Source organism: Cydia strobilella, chromosome 8 (genome assembly GCF_947568885.1).
Source record: "Cydia strobilella chromosome 8, ilCydStro3.1, whole genome shotgun sequence".
In the NCBI taxonomy this organism is placed as follows: Eukaryota; Metazoa; Arthropoda; class Insecta; order Lepidoptera; family Tortricidae; genus Cydia; species Cydia strobilella.
The window spans coordinates 17551321-17566350 of record NC_086048.1 but is presented as its reverse complement, the minus strand read 5'-3'; the positions used below and the strand labels follow the sequence as shown (position 1 = coordinate 17566350).

Genomic DNA, 15030 nt, shown 5'->3' with positions numbered 1-15030 from the left:
TTTTCGCTTTCCTTTCCATTAAAGTATTAGGCGAAACTGTAATTTCCTCCTCACTCGACGACATTATTAAAAATAACAATCGTAAAACAGCAACAAATTGCAAAGCCGCAACAAGAGCTTCCCGCCAATATTCTTTTTTTTCCTTTTTATTTTAATTTTTAATACGTGATATTTACCTTCTTCCCCACTGCACCACTGCACCACCCCTTCTCCCACTGCACACTCGTGCGCGAATCGCGGCGCAAAGCCGCGAACGCGAGTGTGGTGTCGATTTCGCTGATTAGCGAACTGTCCACACTCGCGTTCGTGGCTTCGCGCCGCAATTCGTGTGGAGGGCGCTTTAAGTCTTTTTTCATACTGCCAAATTATAACTACATTTTGTAGTTTATTTCTATAATAACTATGCTGTATTGTAAGATTTTAATGATTTGGTAATATATAAGGATTATTAAAAAAACGGGCCAAATTAAGTGCAATAACAATATTATCCGATTACCTAGGTTTTATTGTGTACTATGGCAGTGATTTGATTGCTTACTCTTTATAAAAATATTACTTTGTGCACTAGAGCATAAAAGTAGCATTTTGTGCAGCCTACATCTAGCACAAAGGAGAACTTTACGAGCATGAGAAGTGAAAAACATATTGCTGGAAAACTGGACTCAAAGTTTGAAAAAAATACCTTATCACGTTTCATTATGGTCACTTTTTGCACGAAATACCACGTCCAATTTTTCGCGTTTTTTCGCGCCGTTTTTGTGCAAAGTTATTTGTTTCATCAAAAAGGCTTACAACTCATAGTAACCTCTATAAAATAGCGCCGTTTTAACTTAACTAATCTTTCCTATAACGTCACATATCTTTACTATTTCATATCTATTGAATCTCTAATTCATTTCCCCAATCGCGCCGTAAGTCTTTCCATGCAGCAAGCTAAATTTAGTCAGGTCTAAAACAGCCTAAGTCTAAGACGAGCTGTGATAATTAATAGTTTTACACGCCATTAGCTCGAACGGTATTTAACTATTTACTAACCGTTAACAAATAATGTATACAGTTATTTACCTTATTCTGAGAACGTAGAAAATATAATATCTAGTATGAAGTAAGGAAACTAAAGGTCGGTTCCAGTGAACGTCCGTTCACTTGACTGGTCGGTTCATTTTAGAAGCATTGACAGAAGAGAAGAGAACACAGTGCACAGTGTGTCTAATTTAGACAATGAATAATCACAATCAATAAAAAATCATGAACAGATTTTTTTAAATCTGAATGCCGCTGGGATGCATGTTTTTCACGTAGGTACAGGAAAAAATAAGATGGGTCAGAATATCATACGCCTTACTTCTAGAGAAAATCCAAAAGGCCTTTTTGAGATTTCTGTACAAAAAAAGATATGGGTACTACCCTTTTTTGTACCCAACAAAATTCTTACTAGGCTGCCTTGGATATAATTCTCTAGAGGTAAGGCGCAACAACATCTTGCTGACTACGGCTTGTCGCATATTGCGCGGTGACTCGGACTGCCCGGAACTGGTAGCTGGAGTCTTGAGGTTGTACATCCCGGATATTCCTCGAGTCTGCTTGAGGCCGCGAACGCGTCAACTATTGGCTGTGCCGGCGGCGCGCACAGTATCGCACAGAAACATCAGAAACTCGCCACTCCTCCGCGCGTTATCGCTGCTCAATGCATTCCTGACATCAGCACCAGAGTGCGACTTGTTTGCGTGGAGATGGGCGAATGTGTGCCAGGAGTGTCTGAGGTTTTGTGAGATGAAGGATGATAGGCTTTCCAGCACTTGCATTTGACTTCATATGACTATCTGTATTTTACTTCATATATATTTTGTATTTGTAATTTGTATACCTGTAACTATAGGTATATATTTTAGGCGGTTTATTTCGGTAAGAGACCGGCAGAGTAATTTGCCGAACGATAACGGTGAGAATGGATCGCTTAAGCATGCTAAATAAATATAATTAAATTAATGAATAAAAATAGCTTGAGTAAACTTATTAGTTTTAATTGCAAGTCTCTGAAAAGGTCAATGGAGGGAGTAAAGTCGTTATGCGAGAGGGCGGACATACTAGCTCTGCAAGAAACCTGGATGCTGGCACACGATTTGCCGTTACTTGGAACTATACACGAGGACTTCGCGTACACAGGTACCTCCGCGGTCGACACGGGTGCTGGTGTGTTGACAGGCCGTCCGTACGGTGCGACGCACGAGATGTGCGATACTGAGACTGTAATGGGCGAGAGTACTGTAGAGTTTACGGCTAAGGAGGTTCATAATGTAATCAGAAATATGCAGAGGGGAAAATCGCCGGGATATGACGGTCTCAGTATCGAACATCTTAAATATGCTGGATTACACCTACCGCGGTCGCTGGCAATGTTTTTCACTCTGTGTCTGAGGCACGAATACTTACCCGAGCAGCTGACTAGGACAGTGGTCATACCACCAGTCAAAAACAAAACGGGAGACCTGTCAGACTTCGCAAACTACAGGCCTAGGTATTTCACTGGCGACTGTTATTGCAAAAGTGCTGGACAGTTTGATTAATGCGCAACTTTGTAGGTACATAAAGTTAAATGACGCTAAGTTTGGCTCTAGGCCCGGTTTGTCAACTGACAGTGCAATTTTGTGCGTTACGCAGGCTATCCAGTACTATACGGATAGAAACACACCTATTTACGGGTGTTTTCTTGACCTGTCGAAAGCGTTTGACCTGGTTGTGTACGACATACTGTGGGACAAACTAGCAAGCACGGGCCTACCAGCGGAATGTGTGGCGTTGCTAAGGTATTGGTACAGCTCCCAGGTCAATCGTGTGAGATGGGCGGGGGAAGAATCGGACGAGTATAGATTCCAATGTGGTGTTAGGCAAGGGGGGCTATCGTCACCTATTTTATTTAACCTCTATATAAATGAGTTGATCGATGGCCTCAGCAGGACGCGTGTCGGTTGTCACATGGGCGATAAGTGTTTTAATAACATTAGCTACGCGGACGATATGGTGCTGTTGAGGGCCATCGGTCAACTCCATAAGGCAGTTGCTGGCACTATGTGAGGGTTACGCTGCGCAGCGTGGTCTCAGGTATAACGCTACCAAAAGCGAGCTGGTAGTGTTCAAGGCCCGTAAATACAACCGGGAAGCTGTCCCTGAGATCGCGCTGGGTGGGGTACCTCTAAAAGTAGTTGATAGGGTTAAATATCTTGGTCATATGCTCACCAGTGACCTGAGCGATGACCCGGATCTGGAGAGGGAGAGGAAAGCGATGGCTCTGCGGGGCAATATGATCGCCCGCAGATTCGCACGCTGTAGTAACGAAGTCAAACTGACGCTTTTCAAGGCCTACTGTCAGACGTTCTACACGTGTAGTCTGTGGGTGAAATTTACACAGAAAGCCTACAACGCAAATCGCGTGCAATACAACAACATCCTCAGAGAGCTGTTCTTTAGTCTTTTGGACCACCATTAACAGAGGCGCCAACTGGTGAGCAAAAAAACGATAGCCCTCATTCAAACTTTCTATGGGACGACATCCCTTCGCGCCTACATTTTTTAAATTTACCGCCTTTTTCTACTGACAAGATTTGCTTGACCAGCTATAGTTTAATTATTCGGTGTAATGGCCTATGCTGTGATGCCGTGTAAATATATTTAAAATAAATAATAAATATCAGATTTCAAATTAAGAATATTCCCCCTCTCTGCATGAAATTTGATAAAAATAGGTAAGTAAAAAATCGTGACAAAATATAAATATATATTATACAATATTATAAAATCTAACGATCCCACCAGTGTTTCTTGCCCGTGATTGGTGGTAATCCGTGCTGCAGTGACAGTCAGCACGGATTCAGTCACTAATTGGCAGTCGCAGTCGCACCGCACGACTCGTTTGGGAAACATGCCCACCCACGACCGACGAATACAAACTCGACCTGCAAATGAGCGACTTCCAAAATTGTACGATGGTCCACAAGGTCAATACGTAATTATAGTTTGTCAAAGGACTGTCTCATTTCAAACATAGACAGAGAGAATCATACTATCTTTGTCTTACACTAGTACTAGCACCCAAAAGAAAAAGATGAGTATATTTTTTTTTGTTCTTATTTACTGACAATTTGGTTTGAACACATATATATCTCATTTATTTATTGAATCAAGTTATATAACATTACAGCTTACGCCAAAGCGTTACATAGATTCATGACTTAAAACTACTTATATAAAACTAGCTTACATCTAAGAATGTCTGTCTTGCATCCTTTCATGCACTCCCTTTCACTCAGATATCAGCCTCCCTATCCCTGTCTCATTGCACCTTGCACCATAAGTAAATGTAGCTTACTTGTCTCAACTTTTTGGTGCGCTGTTAAAAATAAGTTTAAAATGAAATTGTATTACTACCTACCATCCTGCATTTCTTTGCAAATTATTTCCCCATTTTTTTTTAATGTCTTTCCCCTCTTGTGAGTTTTAGCAGGAGGGATTTTGCCTATGACGACGTTTTATGACGTACAACACACGTATTTCCCCATAATATAATAATTTTATCGTTTCTTATAATTTGTAATTATGAGAGTTGCGCAAATCGCAAAAGGAGTCATCTTTAACTTGTGTTCAATAAAGAGCTACCAATTCGAACGTACACTAACTTCAAGAATGATATCTGAATGATGACGTTTAGTAGAGATGGGCCGAATATGGCTTTTGCCGAATACGAATATTCGGTTCAGCTCCTACCAAACCGAATATTCGGTTGGGCTAAAACTGCCTAAAAAGCTGAAAACAAGTTCATACAGGTCCGCGGTCTGCACTCATCAGGTGTTTTTGATCCTTATTCCCCTTCCGACCGACCAGGAAATGTTATGAAAAATAACGGAACCGTCTCATATATACCTGAGGGCCTACCGTGAACACCGAAGTTCGCAAGTTGCGGGCACCTTTCTCTATCACCCTAATTACGCTATAATTGGGTCTTCGTAGTAGGCTCTCGCCTCTCTGACCGTAAAGTGCACCCGCGACCGCGACAGCTAGTATTAAAAAATGTTTGTTTATTCGGTAAACATTCGGCAGCGCGAACCGAACTATTCGGCCGAATACGAACATTGAAAAATATGCCAAATACCGAATAATTACGAATATTCGGCTGATCTCTAACGTTTAGTTATCGTGCATGCGCTCGTGCAACACATGTACGGGCAAGTACGAGAGAAATGCACGATATCTGATTGACATCATTTAGATGTCATTCTGATACCAGTGTACGCTGTCATTATTCTGAGAGTGTATGTACGAATTGGCCCGCTTGGGATCCATTAAATTCCATCACGAACTCCAATAAACAGTATAAATAAACACAACAAAAATGCCATAACGTATTTTATTGACAAGTTAACTCTGCGACCGATGTATCATAAATTGGCAATGTTTTGTCCACTGTCGTAACCTAAAACCTAAGCAGCGTTGGCAGTCTGAGGGCCTACCGCGAACCACGTTCGACGTGTTGTCTCCCTGTCACACTTACGTACGAATTTACAAGTGTGACAGAGAGGCAACACGTCGAACGTGGTTCGCGGTAGGTCCTCTGATTACAGTGCGTCATTACTGCCGACTGTCATCTGAAATGTCAAGAATCCGGGCAGCAACATCGCTCTTGACGTTTCCTGCAACAATGCAGTCGACAGCAATGACGCGCCGCAATACTGCAGCAGTACCTATTTGAGCCAAATAAGGAACTATTATTGTATCGAAGAATTTATGGCTTCGGCTTGAGAAAATATGTATTCTAATTTCACCTCACTTGACCCACGTATCGTATATGAATATTTATTTATTGTAATGAGTCTTGTATTCCGTATTAATAAATATTATATTATTAAAATCCCTATGCGAAACTGAAAACCATTAATGGAGATTAGAGCCATATTCGGATACGAGTACAATACAAATAGAGATACACACACTTTTCACACCACCTATTCGGAAAAGGGCTTTTTATTTCCTGCTAGGAGGGATCAAAGTGACACTTTTCTATTCTAGGACACTATTTTTTTTTACTTTTCGAAAAATTATTCGCACTGCACGTTAACACTAGAATCCCTCACTACGCTCAGGATTCAATGTACGCCCTTAATTGCCCTCGCAGTAAATATATAATTTTGCTTCCTTGTGACACAATCTACTATTATTGCATTTAGAACACAGCAGTTTAAGTTAGATGAAAGAACTTATCTCTAAAAAGCTAAGAAGAAGGTCTTATATAGCTAAAAAGCTATCTCTTGAAGCCTAATACCACATTGACACGAGGAAGACACTATGTCACAGTTTAACTGGCTTCACTAGACGAGATACTCGGACACCTACTCGTCGTCGTCGTATGTTGATACGACCAATACAAGTGGCATAACTGGTGACAGGAGGGATAACATTAGACAAAGCAAATATTCCCCAATTATATGAACGTGTGGCTGACAGCTGTGCTTTTTTTACAATCTTTGATTCAGGATTTACTAGTCATATGGTAAATTTTTCAATTGGCTAAATTAGTTCATAGTCGAAAATATTGTTTATAGTTACCCCATCTGTCCTCACTTATCCCACTAGACGGTAACCTAAATTTTCGTCATTTACTCTAAATTGGGTACAAAGCCCAATGAATTGTTTGAAAAGCTCTTAAAATGAGAGAGAGATGTAACTAGGATATTAGGTATAATATTAGTATGATGGTATATGAAAAAATGAAAATGAAAAAGCGTTTATTGGTTACAATATTGTGTACAGCAAATTATGGTTGGAATCTCCAAGTAAGTAAAATTATACTTGTGGCAGGAGATCCCGCTCTTCCTACCAGAGTTACATACAAAGTAACCGAACAAATACTTAAAATGAATATCTTACAAACTAAACTAAAATTAATTAAAGCTAAGATGTGTGTGTGTGTGTGTGTGTGTGTGTGTGCGTGCGTGCGTGCGTGCGTGCGTGCGTGCGTGCGTGCGTGCGTGCGTGCGTGCGTGCGTGCGTGCGTGCGTGCGTGCGTGCGTGCGTGCGTGCGTGCGTGCGTGCGTGCGTGTGTGTGTGTGTGTGTGGGGTGTAAACACATATATATTTATTATTTATTGTCTTTGTAAAAGTGCTTCTGTTTCCTCGTAGTCTAATTTTTTAATCCATTCGACTATAGCTTTTTTACAACTGTATAAGTGCAAAGGGTATATAGAAATAATTTTATTTATGTGATTATATAGGTGAACAGACTGGCTTGTAAATTGTCTTCTGGCATAAACAAATTTAGTAGGTGGCTTAGAAATTACATTTGTTTTCCTTCTCCGCGTTACTGTGAGGGGTTTAAATTTTATTGTTTTATGTAGCTTTAGTAGTGTAAATAGAATATAAAGTTTCCTCATAGTAAGTAGATCACAATCCTTGTACAGTTCAGTGGTTGGGTATCTGTAAGGTTTGGAGTATATAACTTTAAGAAGGCATCTTTGACACCTTTCAGCATCAATGAATTTGGTCTTGTTTGTTCCGCCCCATACTGGGATACAATAAGTCATAACGGACTGGGCTAGAGTTAAATATAGTTGTTTAAGTAAAGCTTTAGCCGCGACATGCTTAAGTATTTTAAATATCCAAACTAACTTTCGAATCCGACCAGCTATAAACTCAATATGCGGATGCCACGAGAGCCTCTGATCTAGCATTATTCCTAAATACTTAGTGCTGCTTACTCTTTTTATTTCGTTACACTTACAATCTAAAGTATTTTGAGGGTTACAAGTGTGTATTTTTAATTTAAGAGTATCAGGTGGTTGTGTGTTTTTATACTTTGTGAAGCATATATAATTTGTTTTGGTAATATTTAGTGTTAGAAGGTTAGCATTCAACCATGAAAATATATGCTGAAGACCTTGTTCAGCTTTATCAAAAACGCCAGCCCAGGTACTATCGTTAAAAATAACCACAGTGTCATCCGCGTAAGAGAAAATCTCTCCTCCGTCAATGCCAAGATTCGACAAATCGTTGATATATGTTAGAAACATAGTTGGGCCTAGCACACTTCCCTGAGGGACGCCATACGTGATATCACTTTTTGTACTAACATGATGTCCAATCTTAACAATTTGGCAGCGACCGCGGAGGTAGTTATCCAAGAGCTGTAGAGGTTTCCCTCTTATACCTATGGTCTCCAGCTTTAGAACAAGAATGAAGTGAGAGACGGTGTCAAAGGCCTTTTTTAAATCAAGGAAGACAGCCAAACATTTACGGCCCATGTCCACTTCCTTGGTGATTGAGGTAGTAAGGGCTAGTATATATATAATTTTTGCCACCACACCAGCTTTGTACTTCAAAAAATGATAAGAAAGTTGCATTTTATCCACATGTGTGGCAAAGTAATCTGATGCAAATTTTGAGTTGTTTGCTCATGTTGGCTTATGGAATTGACTTTTAAGTAAGGTTGTTGAATGAGAAATATTTAATAACGTTCATTTGAATGTGATTTGTAAAGGTTTACATTTAGTATTTTCCTCGCGTCGACGTAATGATTTTTTTTTGTGTTTTAAACTCGGGAGCAAAGTTTGTTTAACCTTCGTGACTTGAAATCCTCGCAACGCTCAAGATTTCACTTTTCGGCTTGCTCGGATATGAATACTATAGCACGAGGGGTTAAACAAATAGGTTAACTATTTCAAATATCTGAATACGCCCCCGTACATCGGTTTCGCAACGCATTACGCATTCGCGCATTTAAAGGCAACGGATATTTCGCTAATAATTTTGATTATTTACGCCTTTCTGAAATTACAATCTCACTTTCCATCTAAGTTATTATAATGTCTGCATATTATGTTCAAATGTTATGCGGGCGTTTATAATGGTTGCGATTTAATGTTTGCTTGCGTTACTATAAGTACATATATATAATCTGTCAAGTCATTCTCTTCAGTAATCAGTAGAAAAAGCGTTATGTTAGGTGTATTGTGAAAAAATAATGTAATAAGGTATAATTTATGTATGTTACGGTAGTGGATTTTTTTGTGGATTTGCTCGAATTGGGCTGTTCCAAATTTGAGCAACTTGACATTCTGGTGCAGGATTCGGCCTATGGCCTATACTTATTAAGCTTCTGTACCGTTATTTGAAGCCTATATTATAATATTTGAGAGAGCGATGCAGTTTGTCAGTGACGAGCGGTTCCGGTTCATGATTGTGCTGACATCTACCGGCATGTTTCCACTTTACCAATTTCAGTTTTAACCCCCTCCAACTCCACCAGCGACCGTGGCGTGCGGCCTCGGATTTAGTTCATTGGCGTTCTGTTTGTCGGAACGTTCGGTTCACTACAAAAAATTCTCAGAAATTCTTAAATTCTTAGAATTTTTTGTAAGTACTAATTAAAAGTATTTTTTTTTTTTTTTTAAACGGTGTTACCGTTCGATTATTAATATAATTTAAATTTAAAACATTTGACGGACAGCTCGGGTTCGTTAACGTGTTTAGAGAAGCTGACACGTGATCGATTCACATCGCGAGCGCAGCGCAGCGGTCGCCGTAAGTATGCGACTTTTATATTATTTTGTTTACCGTGAATCGATTAGTCTTAAGGCACGGAACAGGCCCTTGAAAAAGTGAAAATGGCAATTTATAGGCCTCCGTTTTAGTGTCCTCCGAAAGGGAGGTTATAACGGTTTCTATTTCAAAATAGAACTGCCTAATTTCAAAGGTCTTAAACAGACGCGCTCTATGACGTCGTAATTTATGCCAAGTAATCACTGTGTGTTTGCATTTAGTATTTTTAGGCTAAAGTAATTACAGTGTTAATGATAGTGAGATATACCTATGACCTGATATTTTCCGTGCATTTCCACATTTTCTGGTACTGTGCTGCTGTAATAAAAATTATTTTCCTTTGCATTGAAATCGAAATATCACAAAAATAAAGAAATGCCATATTTGGTATTGGCACCATTAAACAGTTACTCTAGTCGCTTCCAAACTAGGGTCCTATCTGCCTTAAAGTCGACGAAGCCCAGCTGTCGCTGGGCTTCTATTTCCGCTCTGAAGAGCGAAAGGTAACTAACAAACCTACATCGAAATCCTCTCTTTTCGATCTTTGTGTCTATAGTCTTTGGAAAGTTTTCTCTTAAGTATTGCCAACTTTGGTTGTACGGTAGTGACGGTACCGTCAGCACCTTTGAATTTTATTTTCAATTAAAGGTTTTGTACCTAACAATAAATACTTAGCTGTTAAAAGCTGCCTGCTAGTTCAAGCAAGGGATTGGAAAGTGAAACTCTTGTATGTAAAACTGAGGTATCTCTATCCAGTTTGTGTTGTTATGAATTTTGGTTAATAAGTATTTTTATACATACAAAATTTGGATTTCGTATATATATGTATATGTATAACAGCATACAGGAGGGGCACTATTTTACCCTTTGCTATGAAAATAACTCTTGTGAAAAAACTGAGTAACGTAATTGAGGCTGGGAGGTCTGGTGGTTACGGAGCCGCTGCCTGCACTAGGCATACATTCCTGCTGCATAAGCAGAGTAGTACAATGGTGCATTATGTTGGCTTAGTATACTCTAAGATTTCCCACCTGCGAAAGGTGTGAAGAAATTTACCACCATAACGTAACTTATATAATGGATATCCGCCAAGCCCTAAATACTACAGCAATTACCCACTGCGCAAGCGGGTATTGCCGGAAAGTTTATTAAAATATGTGCTGTTAAGCTATGCTGTGCTATGCTTTAGAATTCAAATAACATACTTAAAATTTCCCGCCTGCGTAAGGCGTGTGAATATTATTATTTAGCCAGCTGAAGACCCGTCGCCTGCGCAAGGCGTGCGAGTTTCATTATCATGAAAAGCTAGTAGATGAAGCAAAATACTATAACACTGGTATAATACAATCAAAAGGGCTCCAAACGCCAAGACCTTTTATTACCGCCTGCGTAAGGCGTGTAAAAATGATTAGTCATTGGGCGAAAAGCTAATAGTTGGACATTGTTCTGGAACTGTTGTTACTGGGTTTTTAGTAGTTACAGTTACACTAAAACTGTTTAAGCTAAGTATATTAATATCATACAACATGCCTGCGCAAGGCGTGCAATATACATTAGCCTGCTGTGCAAGCGCGCAGCAATTAGTTCAGGAGTTTATTAACCAAATATTGCTACTACAAAGCAATTATGATACAAGTATCTATTTAACATGTTTTTCAATGTGTAAAAATGATTCACCTCCATGTAAATCTCTGCCTACGCAAGGCATTTGAGAAATTATTTACACTTTCGTTTTGCTGCAAAAACACACCTCACTAATAAACATTAAATTCTCCCGGGGAGACCCTAAGTCTTAATATTATAAGACCCTAAAAAGATAAAATAAGTAACACACTCACTGCCAGCGACCCGCTAGGCGGGTTCCCTTTCGTAGACGCTTTTCGCTACATACTGTTTTTCTCGTGTTATTAGCTACGCTAGCAACGCGTAGTTCGCTCTGGCATTGAGTGGGTTAACTGGCTTTTAGGGCAGTAAGATTAGAAATCACCATAAGCACCAAGAACCCCGTTTTTAACAAACCAATCTATTAGGTTAGAAGTGGGTTTAGACGCGGTTCATTCAATCAAGCAAATAATTGTGTAATTCCTATGCCAGGGCCAAGGTCACGATTTTATAAAGTTCATGATACTAATCGTTGAACTAAAATTTTAAAATTTAATTTTGTTTGCCAAAACCAGCGGGCCGCCCCGGCGCCACATATGATGCAAGTCATTGCGATTGCAAGTTAATGGGCCACTAGTGCCTGAAGTTGTTAATTTTTTCATTCATTTTCAGTTTATTCATTCATTAAAAGGTAGAAATACATTACTCTTGACTGGCTCAGGCCAAAAATTCATCATTTAAATGATTAATCCCATGTGGGTCAAAACATTAAAAGGTTCCTTCTCTGCATATAATTATAAATGTTTGATACAATGTATCCCACCTGCAAGGGTGCATTGTAAGAAGTTAACTTTAGATTCCCTTAACTTTGCATTGTCTTCAGGAAAGACGTGAACGAGGTAATCAAATTACTATATGTATAAAATGTGTATGACTCTCACATTGCAACTCATCTACTCAGAGTATCAGTCCAAATGAAACAAAGCCATTTTGTTTATCAATCCAGATGAATAACACACGTTAATGATATAAATGTCCTAGATTCCCTAGACAACTTCAGGTTAACAACAGAGCCCTCGCAGGCTCGCACGTTTTTAAGGAATGGGGACAAAGGTCATTTTCTGGAAAACTGATCCAATCCCTTAAGTTAATAAGCTGAAATAATTTACATACATGTATCAATGGGTAAAATCCAACAATATAAAAAACGGTCAGTTTGTTTCTAAATATCAAAAGCTAAAAATTACTCAGGAAGCAGTAATAAGGTAATCTCGATGGTTATTACTGTACTAATGCTCATTAATGGTGTCCGGTGAAATTCCTCCCATATTTATTGTTTTTGGTAACAATATTTTAAAAACAGTATTAGCTTTGTGAGAATGGTACAAATACATGCGCGAATCAGTAAGCTCACTCAGATAACTATTATTTAAATCATCCTAATATAGAGGGTTGATAAGATTTAAAGCTAGGTGCCTGCGCCATAGCCCAGGCGGCAGGTTGAATTGGTGCTCAAATCACGTTTGACACTTTAAGGCACTTCATTTGAAAGCTACATCACTATTTTTCTTTCGTTTCTCTTCAAAAACATAAAAAGAAGAAGGGTGCTTAATGCCAAATGATTGAAGGCTGATCATTTTACACGCGAAGGTCATTGACCTTACCTACCTAACCCGCCAGATAATAACATCAGTTAAATCTATAATCTATATATAAATATATCTTGCTCTTTCTTGAGCTTGCACTACGGGTAGTACAAGTAATCCCGTAATAAGGTGCTGTTGTAGACAAAACGCCCTAGCTTTGTAGCCGTCTTCCGGGTAGCATGGCTGTTATAGGTTGAAATTATGCGAATGCAAATATTTGTTTTGAAACACTACGCAGATCTGTCGTCTATGCACGGGCCAAACCTTGGCTAAACAGAAACGCAAATAGAGTACCTAATGTGTAAAATATCAAACGGCACAAAGAACCAAGCGGAAGAGCAATTCTCTGGACAGAGCTTAGATTCAGTTGTTGTAGCTGGTTAACCGGAATTTACGGGGTTTTTATTACCAATAATACAGCACTTGCTTATGACTTTGATCAGATACGGTCACTACGTGTTTAATCTAAAACCAAAGGCCAAGTTAAGTTATATATGTCGTACGCCCTAATATACTAATATTATATACATCTTGCAAGATGTTACATATTTTCACAAATAGTAATGAGAGGAACATCTTACTGTTATTCTTGCGGTAATACAGCTCTCGGATTAATACCATACCGGCTCTAATTATTGCTCGTGTAATAAAATAAAACCACATAATAGGTTGGTTAGTATGGGCTTAGGCCCTAGAATATTTTGGAATACTCTGTGGAGTTAGGCTTTACCAACATAGCGACTATCATAGAAAAGTTTAGTTTTATACAAAATGTATATACCTATAACAAGGGCATTCACATTATGAATAGCTGAGGCTCAGCTGCTGAGCACTGTACCTACACAACGACAGAGAGTTCATGTTGGGTACCTGGCTGAGGTAACTCCTTCAGATGGGCAACAGAAAGTTGTTATAGCCCTACCGAAATTAACTTGTCAACATAATATCATTCACGATCTAATTGTTATTCAAGATTGTACCATAGCTAGAAAATAATGGTAGCTAATGAGTTAATCCTTTAATTGATTGACCGAAAGCCCTGATCACGTTTACACTGTGGTGACAAGTGCACTTTACATGTTAATTACCTGCCTCAAATACTAAGACTTTTAAAAAGAAACAAGTGAGGCTCGGAGGAATGTATTGAAAACTCGTTTTTGGGTGCCTGTAAAATAAATTGTATCCTGCCTTATCATTACTAATGTCGGGTATTATTACATGGGTAAATGACACTTAAAATTTTCAACAATCAAGGTTTATTTTCCTCGTTGCAAGGTAAATACGTTGAATACAATAATAAATATTGAAAAAGAATACAAACACAAATTATGGCCTGAATACATTTGTGGGATGGATGAAATAGAATATAATAAGGTTGTCAGAAATAATTTTTAATAAACATACTGATATCTATATACATTCAGTTTTTGACGACCCTAATTACCCACCTATAAATAATTAGGTGTAGTAAAATATGTCACTTCACACTTAGCCCATTAGTCTATTTCACATTCATCCATGTACCCGGATTGTTAAGTGCACTTGTACTAGTTGTTTCCACCAGTTTCACTTATGAGTATAAATGAGTCACATAAGTCACATTGGCGTTTTCTGACCACCAGGCGATCACAGACACGTCTCAAATATTATAATATAGGCTTCAAATAACGGTACAGAAGCTTAATAGCAGCGTTTTACCTTACAATAAAACGCTTATTAAGCGAAATACCTTATTTGAAGCCTATATTTTTAACTTCGCCTGTGGCTACAACACAGTTGCAATAAACCACATCACTTTTATTTTATTATGCCCGTTGAGGGTACTTTTGGCACGCTGCATTTTAACCTATACCATGCAATATGCAAATAGCAACATCTACTGTCTTTACAGTTCAATGCCAGTGCATACCAGTGATACCAGTGTATGTCTTTGTTTTATTACACATCGGAATAATAAATGAACTCAACCCTTTGGTAAGTGGTATATTGCAACTTTGTTTTATTATGGTATATTTTGAGACCCAATGAACTAAATCCGAGGCCGCACGCCACGGTCGCTGGTGGAGTTGGAGGGGGTTAAAACTGAAATTGGTAAAGTGGAAACATGCCGGTAGATGTCAGCACAATCATGAACCGGAACCGCTCGTCACTGACAAACTGCATCGCTCTCTCAAATATTATAATATAGGCTTCAAAT

The 15030-nt window shown here is 38.8% G+C and overlaps 1 long non-coding RNA gene across 1 annotated transcript; it reads left to right on the top strand.

Annotated features, from left to right (window-relative positions):
- Positions 1-1655: 1655 nt before the first annotated feature.
- Positions 1656-3688, top strand: LOC134743396 (uncharacterized). Its single transcript, XR_010128009.1, has 2 exons — positions 1656-1854; positions 3615-3688. It is a non-coding gene; the product is annotated as an uncharacterized LOC134743396 (long non-coding RNA).
- The last annotated feature ends 11342 nt before the right edge of the window (positions 3689-15030 follow it).